The 13489-nt window shown below is 50.8% G+C and overlaps 1 protein-coding gene across 2 annotated transcripts in view; it reads left to right on the forward strand.

The window, feature by feature from the left end:
• MBTD1 (mbt domain containing 1) overlaps positions 1-13489 on the forward strand; it is a 1097355-nt gene that overhangs the window by 636613 nt on the left and 447253 nt on the right. The gene's annotated exons all lie outside the window — the stretch shown is intronic.

A 13489-nucleotide genomic window follows, 5' to 3' on the forward strand; every position in this document is an offset into this window, starting at 1 on the left:
GTAGTGTGTAAGCCCACAATACCCCTGAATGTTAACTCTATCTTAGATTATTATTTTCTGCTCTTGGTTTTGGAAGTGTACTGGCTGAGCTACCAAACTAACAGGACATTTTGTCCACTATTTTGATAGCAACTTCATGGTTTGGTTTGGCAGACAACATTGTTGAATCGAAGGAACAGGTTGTTGAAAGTTAAGCTTTGACTGGGTCAGGTAATGTGTGCAGATAGGGTTATCATTCTGGAACCTTTTACATGCCATTTTAGATAATACACATTCTGCCTGAATGGCAACTCAAAATTCGCTATAAATGGCAAACATCTAGTATGTATGGTATGCCTCCCAAGAGTCCATAAGCAAGATGATTGTAATGCCTGCTCTTTTTTCATGCTAAAGACTCTCATTCATAGAAGAAAAATGAATCCTGACACACTAGGTTAATCTTGATTATGCAGAATTAGTGTAAGAAAGGCAGAGAGAATATTCCCCATCCATGGATGATATGTTTTATTCGTTGGAAGAAGACATTTCAGAGGAGGCTGTAGGGTAAAGTTATGGGGATTCTGACGTTAAGATTGATTTGAGTGAAACTATCTATCTAACCAAAAGTACATTGCCAAACTGCAAGGACTACTCCATGCTACTAATAATACTTATCAAGAGGTTGATGAAGAAACAAAGTCAAAAGTTGTCTAAAAGGAACCCCATGTCTAAGACGTTTATAAGAAACATCCTTCCAGATGTTAAGATCCAAAATACTTGACCGACATCTGAAAGTTATTGAGGTTGAAAAAACAGGGAGGAATTGTTGTACTCTACCTCGGTGCATGATCGAAGCCAAAATCATAGAAACATCTTTTCACATTCACCTTCAGTGTACTTTTAACTCCAATTACCAAAAGATAAATCTACCAGATCACATTTAGAGCCTGATTGAGCCTGGGAATGAAGGGAAAGATTGATTAATTTCAGACGACATAAAAATATCAGCCCCTCGACATAGTCGCCATCTTCTGTCGGAAGTATCAGCGACAAGGCGAAAAGTTTCCAAGCTGAGAAGGCTGCACATTTATTGTGCTTTCCACAAGGAAGACCCTACCAGAGAGTGGCTAATCATATCCGCCTTGTTGCTGATACTTCAGACAAGATTCCAACCTGTAAGGTGGAATTTTGCTTTGACTATTGGTGTGGTAAACCTTATACCACCGCCCTCTTGATTTGTACCTTTAATGAAACAACCATTACAGGCTTCCATGTTGGGAGACCTGATGTATGTTATTTTTGGACTAAAACCATCCACCAGTAATGCATTCTTGATGTGTGTGAACATATTTCCCATCCTTGGCTTTGGCTGTCCTCTGCTGTTTTTAGTCCTGAGAAAGACCCGCTTTGACGCGCTTTCATTCATGCATATGTCAGGGTCGCTGCACGTTGACTTGATCTGCCCAGGGTCCCTGCCAATCATGTACCCAGGGCCTGTGTTCTTCCCCAAAACTGTACCTTTGTATCTCCAATTGGCACCTCTCTGGCCACGTGTAAGTCCATTGTAAAAGGTACCATGGGTACCAAGAGCACTGTGACCCGGGATGGCCTCAAAGGGCTGAAGCACATATTGTGCCACCCTTAGAGGTCCTGTTCCCTAACACACACACTGCCATTGCAGGCTGTGTGTTTGGGTTCAAAGAAAAGTGATGAGTCGACATGGCACACATACCTGTGTGCCATGCCTGCAACCCTCTGCCTATGGAATAGGTTAGACACCCCCCTATAGCTGGGTGCACTTTATCACTAGTGAGAGTACAGTTGCATGAGCACTGTTCCCCTACAGTGTCTTAAGTCCATTTTTAGACATTGTAAGTGCAGTAAGGCCATAAAGAGTATATGATCTGGGAGTTTGTCATTATGAACTCCACTGCACCATATGGCTTTACTGAATTCGGGGAAGTTTGGTTGCAAACGTCTCAGCATAATAAAACCACGCTAATGCCAGTGTAGGATTTATTAAACAATGCACTCAGAGGGCATCTGAAAGTGTGTGGATTCTCATACTGGTAAATATCAGCCTGCTACTACGAGGCTTGTTTCTGGACCCTTGGGGTTGGAGCCTTTGCTCCCTAAGCCCAGAAACAAAGCCTTTGCTGGGCGGAGGTGTTCACACCTTCCTCAGGTCAGGAAGATCCATCTGTGGCAGGGGAGCTTCAATGGCCTTGCTGCTTTTTCAATGCGACCCCATGCCTCTTCTGCTATCAGGAGCAGGCCCCCTTCAAGTCTTACCGCCTCTTGGCGGAAAGTCCAGTAAGTGTGCCCACCTCTGCTAATCCCACCCCACAGGTGGGGGAGGCAGGGTAAAGCCCACACTTCAGTGCCTGACAGCTTGCAGATGGCAGGCACTCTCAAATCAGGATTAAGGATTGTGCCCACTCCCCCACGTGGAGTGAGCACACCAAGGGTGTAGTCACCCTAAGGTCAGTAGCCCATTGGCTACTTACCCAGGACCCCTAAAACGCTCCCTAAAAGCAGTGTTTAGGGGGAAGCCCTGAACCAAGAAGGCAATTCCCCCAAACTATGAAGGAGGACGAAAGAAGACACCCAGCAGAATAGACTGCAGAGAAGAACTGACTTGACCCCAGCCCTACTGGCCCGTCTGCAGTCTCTAGAGAACCGACTCCAAAAGTCACCTTGTCCTGCAGCCAGTGACCTCCAGAACCCCTGGGAGGACTGAGTGCCTACAACAAAGACCAGAAACTCCAAGGAAAGACTCCGAGCCTGCTGAGGACAAAGAAACCAGATTCCTGGAACCACCACTGCACCTGCCGCCTTTGGTCCGGGTCCAAGTGGCCCACTGGTCCCAGTGAGGCCCCCCCAGTGCTCTAGAGTGTGAGTACACTGTGGGTTGACCCCTCCAGTAATCCCTGAGGTCTCCTGCAACCTGTGCATGAAGACCCCTCCCCAACCGCAAGTGGCCCAGTAAGGTGAAACCTGACCTCAAAAGGCTCCCCTGCATCCAGCCGCCCTGTGTCCTGGAGGAGAGGACCTGAAGTGCACCTACATCCACGAGCCTAACTTACCTGCCCAGCTGTTGGTTCCTCGCAGAAGACTTCCTGGACTGAGTCTGCAGCTAAAAACCAAAACTTGCCATCTCCGTAGGATTGCACTGGGCTCCTGACCCCTCCTATGCACTCTGCACACAGCCGCCCCTCCGCCGCTTGTGGTGTGGACTTAGTGCTGACCTGGCGCACCCTTTACCCTGAGCTTAACCCTAGAAGCTTTTCTCCCTCAACCCTGTGGCTTGCCCGATAGCAGCCACCAACCCACGGCGCCATGCTTGGTTGCAGGATAACGTCTTCCCGGAGAATATCCGAGAGCGCCTTGTTGATCTGCCTTTGGATGGGGTCCTATTTTTTGATGCCCACGCCGAATCGTCTGTTCAATGACTCCTTGAGGGCTTCCGGCCTCTTGGATAAGTCTGTATTTAGCAGGTCTTCTTTTCACATGTTCTGGGGTGGTTACCTTCTTGTTTAGCATCCTTCAGATGCACTATACGTTTTAGGCTGGCAGTAAGCCTACTGTGGTGTTTTTTCACAAATTGTTTGTGTTTGGCCTCTGACTGTGGGTTTCCCTAAGAGATCTTCCCCGTTGTTTGGGGGTGTGACATACTCCAAGTGGGGTACTTGTATGCTATTGTATAGCTCTGCTATCTGTCAAATGGTCCTAGAGATCCCTTTGGGCTGTACGTCCACTGGCGCTTTTATCTTACCGTTGTACGGTGTTTAATGTTGTAACTTTCGGCGCTATCTCCTTTACGCCGTAAGTCACATTACCTATGTGTTCATTCTCCTCCCTTGAAGGCTTTCACTGTATTTATCACGCTTAAAATGCGGCTCCTTCCTGCCAATAATGCACTAAGTGAGTTCCTCCTATGGCACCCGTGTGGCGTGGTTGTGGATCATTCCACCCCCCCTTTTTTTTAATATATATATATATCTATATCTACGGGTTGCCCATGGATACCCTTTTTTCTATATCTCCAACTCTCTTCCTTACTGCGAAGTCTGGTCCATGTCTCCGTGTTTCAAGGACATTTTCGATGCTGTACTCGGGCTCGCCTTGTTCTAAGCGACAGTGATTATGTTCAGTGCGGTTAAGTGCACTTTGTTGATTTTTCCTGTATCCTCCACATTAAGGGTTCCTTTTGCATCACACTCCCTGAGGTGGTACTACAGCTTCACGCTGCTCCTTTCTTGGTGCTCAGATGCTGGACGATCTATCTCTCTCTCTCTCTCTCTCTCTCTCTCTCTCTCTCTCTCTCTCTCTCTCTCTCTTCTCTCTCTCTCTCGCTCTCTCTCTTTTTCTCCAACAGTCAGAGGATGTGGTCTAGAACTCTGAGGTTCTTTTTATCGTTAATACATGTTCCTCTTCACAGCTCCTATTGGCACTGTGTACCTCTATTGCCACTCCCTTCAGTGGTGTCCTTTTCATTTGGATATGACCCTACTCTATATCTGCTGTGCCCTGGGGACGGCTCCTCTGATGCCGGTCTGCCAGGTTGTGCCCTGCATTTCTGTATTTGTGAGTTAGTTCTCACCTTGGCCTTCAAGCTGCCTACCTGGGCCGTTCTATGTTCATTTTAGCTACGCCACCCTGTTGTCCCGGTGCCTGTATGCTTTGTACATTTTTCAGTTGTGGCCGCACCAGTGTGCTTCAGGTTGACACTTGGGTGGCTTGGTGTGTACTTGGCATGTTCTTGCACACGCCTATTCTCCTCACATGTTGCTCAGTTCTGCCTCTTGCCCTTCGGTTCTTAGATGTGGCCTCTCTGGCCTACCTTCCATGGGCTAGCCTGGCAGGTTACATCTCCTCATGTTTTCTCAACCTTTGGTTGGTGTCCACATAGTGCACCATTCAGCTGAGAGTGGTCCTTCTTCCTCCTTCCTCCTTCCTCCTTCGTTCTGGACTCTCTCTCCCCCCTCTTTTGGCCTGGGATATAACTGGTGCCTTTATACATCCCATACTTATGACGAATATGGTATTGCTTCCTGTTATCTTTTACTGTTCACGTGCTACTTGGTTTACTGTCTGGCTGTTCCACCACAGTTTTTCCCATGCTCCGTCACTCAGTTGCCGGCTCAGTGCTTTGGGCACTTTCTGTTGTTCTGTCGCAGACCCACCTCCCCCCTGGGGTATGGCTTTGGTATCTATTCTAAGTTAAGGAATCTGCGGCTAGATGTCTCTCATGAGATGTACGAGTTACTTACCTTCGGTAACGATGTATCTAGTAGAGAAGTTGTCTAGCCGCAGATTCCTTAACGCCCACCCATCCTCCCCGTTCTGCTCTTTTTGCATGGTTAGCCCCCCACATTTTGCCTGGTTTTGATGTAGTTTCAAATTTAGGGCACAGGGGCCCTGCCAACTAGGCCCCCTGTGCCAGTGCTCCTTCCCTTTAACAAAACCCCAATTGGTACTTTTGCCCCTTGTAAGTCCCTAGTAAATGGTAACCTGGGTACGTGGTGCCTGGGAGCTCAAGAGGGTACCTTGGGACCTCCTCCAATGGACCATGCCACTGCCCTTGCAGGCTGCATGCCCCTGTGAGGGAGAACATGACAAAGTCGACATGGCACCCTGCCTAGGTGCCATGCAAGCTAGCCCTTCCTGACAGCATAGGTAAGCCACCCTTGTAGTAGGCCTCACAGCCCGAAGGCAGGGTGCACTATACCACACCAAATGTAAATGTAAATGTAGGTGTACTTATATAGCGCAAACCTGTCACCCAAAGGGCATCCTGGCGCTTGCTTAAGGAACCCGTCCTGGTATTCCCCTGTGAGAAACCCCGGCAGGGTGTCCACAAGGTGAAAGCCAGGCATCCCGCCGCGAGGGGCCGTAGTGGAGATTAAGCAAGCTATTGCCCAGAGTTGCAGAGTGTGACCCCGTGATTCGAGTAGGCACCGAAGCGAGAATTGTCGAGTCCGTGGAATTTTTTGAGCCCGATGCCCGCCGAGGCGGGGAATCGAACCCTGGTCCGCAGTCGATCTCAGCTTCTGGGTCTGCCGCCTCTAACCACTGAGCCACGCTTCTCCGAGACACAAAGGGAGTCCAAAATTCATATCTCTTTGTCCCCTGATCCGAGATATCCTATGTAACTGATAGATTTGAGCCAAACATCCTTAGTTGGGGGCGCCAGAGATACCCATAATTTACAAATCTCTCTGCGCGCTAATAGCACAGCATTGAAAAGCAACGTTGTGCTGTCCTCTGTAACAATACCTTGCAGATCCAATCTTCGAAATATAACCAATTCAGCTTACCTTAATCTGCAGATTTAAAATACTGGACAGGCAATTACTCACAGCCTCCCAAAAGGACTGAATGTTTGGACAGTATATAAACATGTGTAGATCATCTTCATTCTGACTGCCACATTTAGCACACGCCGCCACCCCTGCTGACCCAAATTTGGATAACCTTTGTGGAGTCCAGTAAGCCCTACGCATAGTAAAAAGATGCTTCCTCCTCCGTTTAACTATTTTATAAAGCATCGACATTGACACTTGCCAATGATCTTCCAGCGCGGTCCCTGGCAAGCATCCTCCCCACAGATCTTCCGGCAAGGTTAACATACCGTCTTCTGTCTCAAGGATCAGCCAGTACCACAGTACAATTTCCTTCTTAAACTCAAGGCTGGACAGAAGATTTTCCTCAAGTTCATTAGAATCTCCTATTTTCTCACCCAACGCCGAATACCAACTTTGAATCTGGAGGAGTCTAAATCTCTAAAACGTTGGACCTATAGCCTGCTCGCACCAACCCTACGATATCAATTGACCATCTGACAACAACTGCTACCACCTAACTATACCCGTATCTTTTAACAGTAAAGCCACTATGTCCTTAGTCCATTCCGGAGAACCAGGTGCGTCCCATATCGAGGCCAGCTAATTAAAGTATGGAACCTTTTGGGCCTTTCTAATTTTGTACCACATTTCAGCCATGTCCCTAAAAATCTTTAATTTAACTTTCCTAAAATATTTCGGATCAGCTTATTTATACAAAAACCCCACTTCTGCTCCCTTTTCTTTATTCAGCATTTCTTCAAACATCCTACCGATCTCTGAATCTAGAAGGGTGTCCAATAACATTCTACTGTTTTGTAGCCTAAAAGCCAAGGAATAGAAAAATAAATCAGGCAGCGCTAAACCCCCCTTCACCAACCACCTCCTGAGTTTACGCCAGGCAATACGCAGCCCTTTAGATTGCAAAATAAATGAAGTAATTTCAATCTGCATTTTTATGAACCATTCTTTTCTAAAACTTATGGGGAAACCCACCTCTGTGTTTTTAAAAAAAACGTCCTACTTTCCCCTTACGTAAGGTGTGTCCCCTGTAAGATATGTGCAGGGCAATCCTTCAAATACTGCATTATATTATCTCTCCTATCCTTCACCCGAAGACCGTTCACATTCCACGATAAATCTTTTAACTCATTTGCTCTATTCCAAGTCATCCTCTAAATAATCTCACATTATTCACTAGTTTGGTGAAAAACAAGACATTTGAGGTATTTTTCTCCCTTATGCTCCCCACCCTGTGTTCTCTACACCCCATCCCCCCACCCTTGTAAAACCCTGTCTGACTTCTGATGGCCAAGCCCTATGGGAAACCCCTAGGCGTGCAACAAAAAGAAAAGTGCGAGAAAGACCGAAAACCATACAATATTAGCTTAACTTATTAAACTAACACACAGGATAAACAAGTTTACCTACATCTACATAGTAACTTTTAGTGACCCCCCGATTGGAGCTCCTCAATAAACTTATCCACCTCCTCAACGAAACAGAAAGAGTGCATTTTGTTATTAATATCACTTTGAGTAGAGCTGGGAATTTTAACTGAACCGATGCACCTAACTCTCTTAGAGGCTCCATTCTTTTCCCAAGCTCCCATTGCCTGTTGGATGTTACTACCGATAAGTCTGATCTTATCTCAATTCTTGCTCCGTCCAGTTCTAATGTTTTGTTCTTCAGAGCTTTAGCTAGAATTTTTTCTTTCAGAGTGTAAGTGAGGAAATTAACTAAAATTCTCCTAGGTTTAGTTCTATTTGTATTTAACTTGAAAGGATCTCTATGGATCCTTTGAATGTCTCTAGCAATTTCCTCCTCAGTTTCCTCCAGCTGAAGCTCTCTTTTAAACATCTGGACCACATAGCTTTCAATATCTCCTCCTTCCTTACCCTTGGGGAATTTTAGAATCTTTAAATTGTTTCTCCTCTGAAAAATCTCCAACCGTTCCACTCTTTCCTCTTGCTCTCTCTCCCTTACTCTGAGATGAGACCTTCTATCTCCTTCCTATTAACCTGCAATTCCTCCTTAAGGTCTCTTACTTCAGCTTCTAATACCAGTGTTCTGCCATTTAAGCCATCCAACTTTGTCTTTAAAACTCAAAAAGGGGGCAACCTTGCCGCGTTCCTCTCAGTATGAGGAAAGAAGTGGATGAGAGACCATTGACCCTAACTGTTGCCTGGGGGGGGGGCGTTGTAGACGCAGCGTGACCAAGCAATGAATCTGTCCCCGAACCCAAAGCACCAAAGCATGGCAAATAAGTATAGCCTTCTCAGCGTCGACAGAGAGGAGAAGGTCCTCTTTTTGCGATCGTCTGATGAGGTCCGTGAGATGAATGAGGCGCTTAGTATTATCCCTGCATTGTCTTGACGGGATAAATCCGTCCTGATATGGGTCGTCTTGACCCTGCATAAGAGGATTGAGACGCGCAGCCAAGATGCCTGTGAACAATTTCGGGTCCGTATTGAGCAGGGAGATGGGACGGTACAACCCTCAGTCCTTAAAATCTTTGAGGGGCTTCAGGATAACCGAGAAGTAAACCTCTGACATCGAGTCGGGCAGGCGCCCGAATTCTAAGAATGAGTTGAACAGCCTGGCAAGCATGGGTGCTAGGATCTGACAAACCTTCTTGTAAAATAGTGGGGAGAAGCCGTTGGGGCCTTGTGCTTTGGAGGGCTTGATATGTGCGATTGCCAAAATGACCTCCTCTATTTGGTTGGGACGCTCTAATCGGGAGGCAGTCTCCGGCAGGATTTTTGATAGATACACTCCCCTCAAATAGGACTCAATGTTACCAGAGGGAGAGTCATCCCCTCCATAGAGCTTGCTATGAAGTCCCCTGCAATCTCGGGGTCTGAATGGACCTCCACCCGAGTAGAAGTGCGAATTGTACCGATAGAACCAGAGGTTGCCCTGATGCGCAGTTTTGTGCTAGCATTCGTCCTGACCGATCTCCACTGACATAAAACGTATGCCTGAGGCGTAGTAAGGCGTATTCCGCCCAGTCGATATCTAAGCGTCGTAGCATCAGGTGCTGTTTTTCTAGTTACCTCCAAACTCGGGGAAGTGCCTGTGTATTTGTGTATTTCCTCCAGCTTCGCGACCACTGCCTAAGGCTGCCGACGCTTATCGGAGCGCAATTTATTCTCTGCTACTGAGATGACTGTAAACTCACCCCTGAGAACTAGCATCTGAAAGAGACACGTTAGTGATAGATTCCTTACCTTAGAATATCCCCAGGCGTCAGACTGGATCTGGAATTTTTTGCGTAGCAGTACCCATGCGCGTCGGTAGGCGTCGTCCGCGTCGTGGCGCCGTGATGATGTCGTCGGAGTAATTAGACGCCGCCTCCGCGTGCTGACGTCAGTTATTTTTTCCGCGCCAGCTAGCGCAGATCTGGAAAAAGTTGTACCCTAGTCACTTTTTGACTAACCTTTTGAGATCCTTTTTGATCCATTTTCGAAGTCTATTCGACTCAGACAGTGCCGGTAGGGATGCCTCGGGTTCAAGCCCTGAGCCAACTACAACCGAATGATGTCGGTTACCGACCCCCATCGCCGGTGCCTGCACTGTTTAGGCCTGGACCACGACGACAAGTCCTGCTCCAACTGCCGAGCCCTGCCGTCTAAGGCTAGACTGGAGCGGTCCCGTAAGCGACTCGAGCTTTGGCAGTCCGCCCCGCGCCGCTCGAGGTCCCGGTCCGAAAGGAGGTCGAGGGACCGGTCGCGGGGCCGAAGCGCCCACAGTTCCGGGAGTCGTCATCGGTCTTCGGGCTCGAAGGTAAGAGGCACAAGAAGTCGAAGAGGCATCAACGCTCTTCTGACTACCCCCGACACTCGCGCAACGCGGCCGGGGGTTCGGGCGACACCGCCCACGCGGCTCCGCTGGAGCCGCAGGTGTCGCGGCCTGCTCCACACCCACCGGTCCCTGGGCAGGACGCGACGCCGTGAAGATTGCAGACTTCCTCATGGTCATGGGGTCGCTCGCTCCTCCGTCGGGTTCCGCGGCATCTTCGGGCCAAGAGGCTCTGACTGAGTCCCCACGCGGGCCGGGCGCTCCGGCCCCGGCGCCATCGGGTGCTCCGGCGCCGTCGTGAATTAGGTCCCGGACGCCGCAGGGCCCCGCTGGGTCTGGTTCAGGATCCGGGTCGCCGCCGGTTGACTTCACGACCTCGCCGGTGGCGGCCCCACGGGTGTCGCCCCCAGCGCCGTCCCAGGACGACGTCGTCCCTGGTCCTGCCCTCGATTCGAGTCTGGCGCCGGAGCCGCACCGTTCCGCACCGCTATTGACGTCGTTTGGAGATTTCTATTTCTATGACCCGGCCCCATCTTTTGAGCCTGAGTACCAGGCGGTGGGTGATGAGGAGGATTGGGAGGGGTCTGAGGACCCTCTGGCACGTGAATGTCAGACTTCTGCGGACTGGACAGGAGAGCCTGGGGAGGCCAGTGGTCTGGACACTTCGCCCGACACTGGTTTTGTCTCCCGTCCTAGCGTGGCTACGGAGGAGGGGACTGCTTATAGCGTGGTGCTGATGAGGAGGGCGGCCAAGGCCCTGGGCCTTGAGCTCCCCGTCGCAGCCGTGAGGACTAACCTCCTCACTGAGGTCCTTAAACCGCAGTCAAGCTCGGCCGAGCCTCTGCTGCCATTTAATGAGGCCTTGTCAGACGTTCTTTTGGGCACTTGGTCAAGGCCTGCCACAGGGCAGCCTGTGTATAGGAACGTGGCCAGACGCCACCGCCCGGCTCCGGGCCACCCTTGCTTTCTGTCTACCCACCCCACCCCTGAGAGCCTGGTTATCCAGGCCTCCAATTCCCAGACCGCATTCCCGTCTGCTCCCCCCGACCGGGAATCCAAGAGGTACGAGACTTACTGGAAAAAGGTATTCTCCTCCCTGAGTTTGGGATTGCAGTCAGTCAATACCGCGTGCCTCTTGGGCCACTACACCCACTCTCTGTGGGACACGGTCGCGACCGTGCTGCCAGAATGCCCGATGGAGGTACGGGCTAAACTCGGCCAGGCCCTTGTGATAGGCCGAGATGCGGCACGGTATTCCATCCGGTGTGGGCTGCCCACTACCGACTCTCTAGGCAGAGCGATGGCGATTCGTCATCACGCCTGGTTGAGGTCTGCCAATTTCTCGGCCGATGTCCAAAACACACTTATGGACATGCCGTTCGATGGCCGTCGCCTCTTTGGCGACAAGGCAGACCATGCGCTTGAGCGCTTTAAGGACTCCAGGGCGTGTTCTGACAGCCACGTGACGCAGACTACCATCCAGCACGGTGGCGGACGTGGAAACCGCCGTGGCGGAGGTCGGGGACAACGGCGAGGCCAGTCCACACCTGACCCTGCAGCATCTGCCTCAAAACCTTCCTAGTCCGTGCTTTCAGGCCCATGTGACGCCAGTGGGGGGCAGGGTGCGCCATCACCACCTTCACTGGCGCACTGTCACATCGGACATCGGGTGCTGCAAATCGTCCGAAGGGGCTACTCCCTCCCCGTGGAGGCGACCCCTCCAGCCATGCCACCGCAGTACCACCGCGTGTCGGGGGATCACTTGCAACTTTTGCAAGAGGAAGTTACGGCCCTCTTGGCCAAGGAGGCCATCGAGCACGTTCCTGGGCCAGAAGTAGGGCGTGGTTGTTACCCCCACTACTTTCTGGTACCCAAGAAGGGCAAAGGGCCCTATCTTGGATCTACGGAACGTCAACGGCTTCCTCCGGAAGGAGAAGTTCAAGATGCTGACATTGGCTCAGGTCTTAGCTGCCCTAGACCCTGGAGACTGGATGGTAGCGTTGGACTTGCAGGACGCTTATTTTCACATCCCCGTCCTGCCGGCCCACCGGCGTTACCTGCGGTTCACAGTAGGCCACAAGCACTTTCAGTTTACCGTGCTCCCCTTCGGCCTTACCAGTGCCCCACGGGTGTTCACGAAAGTGATGGCGGTGGTCGCAGCTCATCTGCGCAGGTTAGGGATTTCAGTCTTCCCCTACTTCGACGACTGGTTGTTGAAGGTGGGCTAGCCCCAGACAGTCATAAGCCACCTCCAGACTACTGCCGACCTCCTGCAACTGCTGGCTGGGGTTCACCATCAATGTGCCGAAGTCACACCTGTGTCCCTCTCAGAAGCTCCTCTTCATCGGAGCGGTTCTAGACTCGGCGCAGTTTCGGGTTTATCCTCCAAAGCAGCGGGTTCGGGATATTCAGGCTCTGGTTCCGATCTTTCAGCCTTTATCCCGAGTATCGGTCAGGTTGACGCTGCGGCTTCTGGGGCTGAGGGCCTCCTTCATCCTTCTAGTGCATCACGCCAGGTGGCGGATTCGGGCTCTGCAGTGGGACCTGAAGTTTCAGTGGGCCCAGCATCAGGGCAACTTGTCCGACCATGTCTTGATCTCGGAGGGCACTGCAAGACAGTTGCAGTGGTGGCTCACGGACCGCGATTGGGTCAGCGGCAGATCCCTCTCCCGACCCCAACCGGAACACGTAGTTGTGACGGACGCGTCCCTCCAGGGCTGGGGAGGCCACATGGGAGAGGCGGAGATCGGAGGCCTCTGGTCTCCGGCAGAGTCCCAGCTCCACATCAACCTTTTGGAGCTGCGGGCGATCCGGCTTGCACTGAAGGCATTCCTCCCCTCTGTCCGGGGGAGTGTAGTGCAGGTGTTCACGGACAACACCACCGCCATGTGGTACTGCAACAAACAGGGCGGGGTGGGATCGTGGACATAATGCCAGGAGGTTCTGCGCCTCTGGCAGTGGCTGGAACATCAGGACGCGACCCTGATGGTTCAACACCTGGCAGGTTCTTTGAACGCCAGGGCGGACGAACTCAGCCGTTGGTGCATGATGGATCACGAATGGCGTCTGAACTCGGACGTGGCGCAAGGCCTCTTTCAGCAGTGGGGAGAGCCTTGGTTAGATCTATTCGCCACAGAAGAGAACGCGCAATGTCATCAGTTCTGCGCGTTGGAATTTCCAAGGTGGCACTCGCTCGGCGACACTTTTCGTCGCGAGTGAAGTTGCGGTCTATTGTATGCCTTTCCGCCTATACCACTTCTGCCCAGAGTGCTGAAGAAGATCAGGCGCGACCGGGCCCAGGTTATCTTTGTTGCTCCGGATTGGGCACGAAGGTAATGGTATCCAGAGCTACTCAGCATGTCTGT

This window comes from Lissotriton helveticus, chromosome 7 (assembly GCF_964261635.1).
Source record: "Lissotriton helveticus chromosome 7, aLisHel1.1, whole genome shotgun sequence".
Lineage (NCBI taxonomy): Eukaryota > Metazoa > Chordata > Amphibia > Caudata > Salamandridae > Lissotriton > Lissotriton helveticus.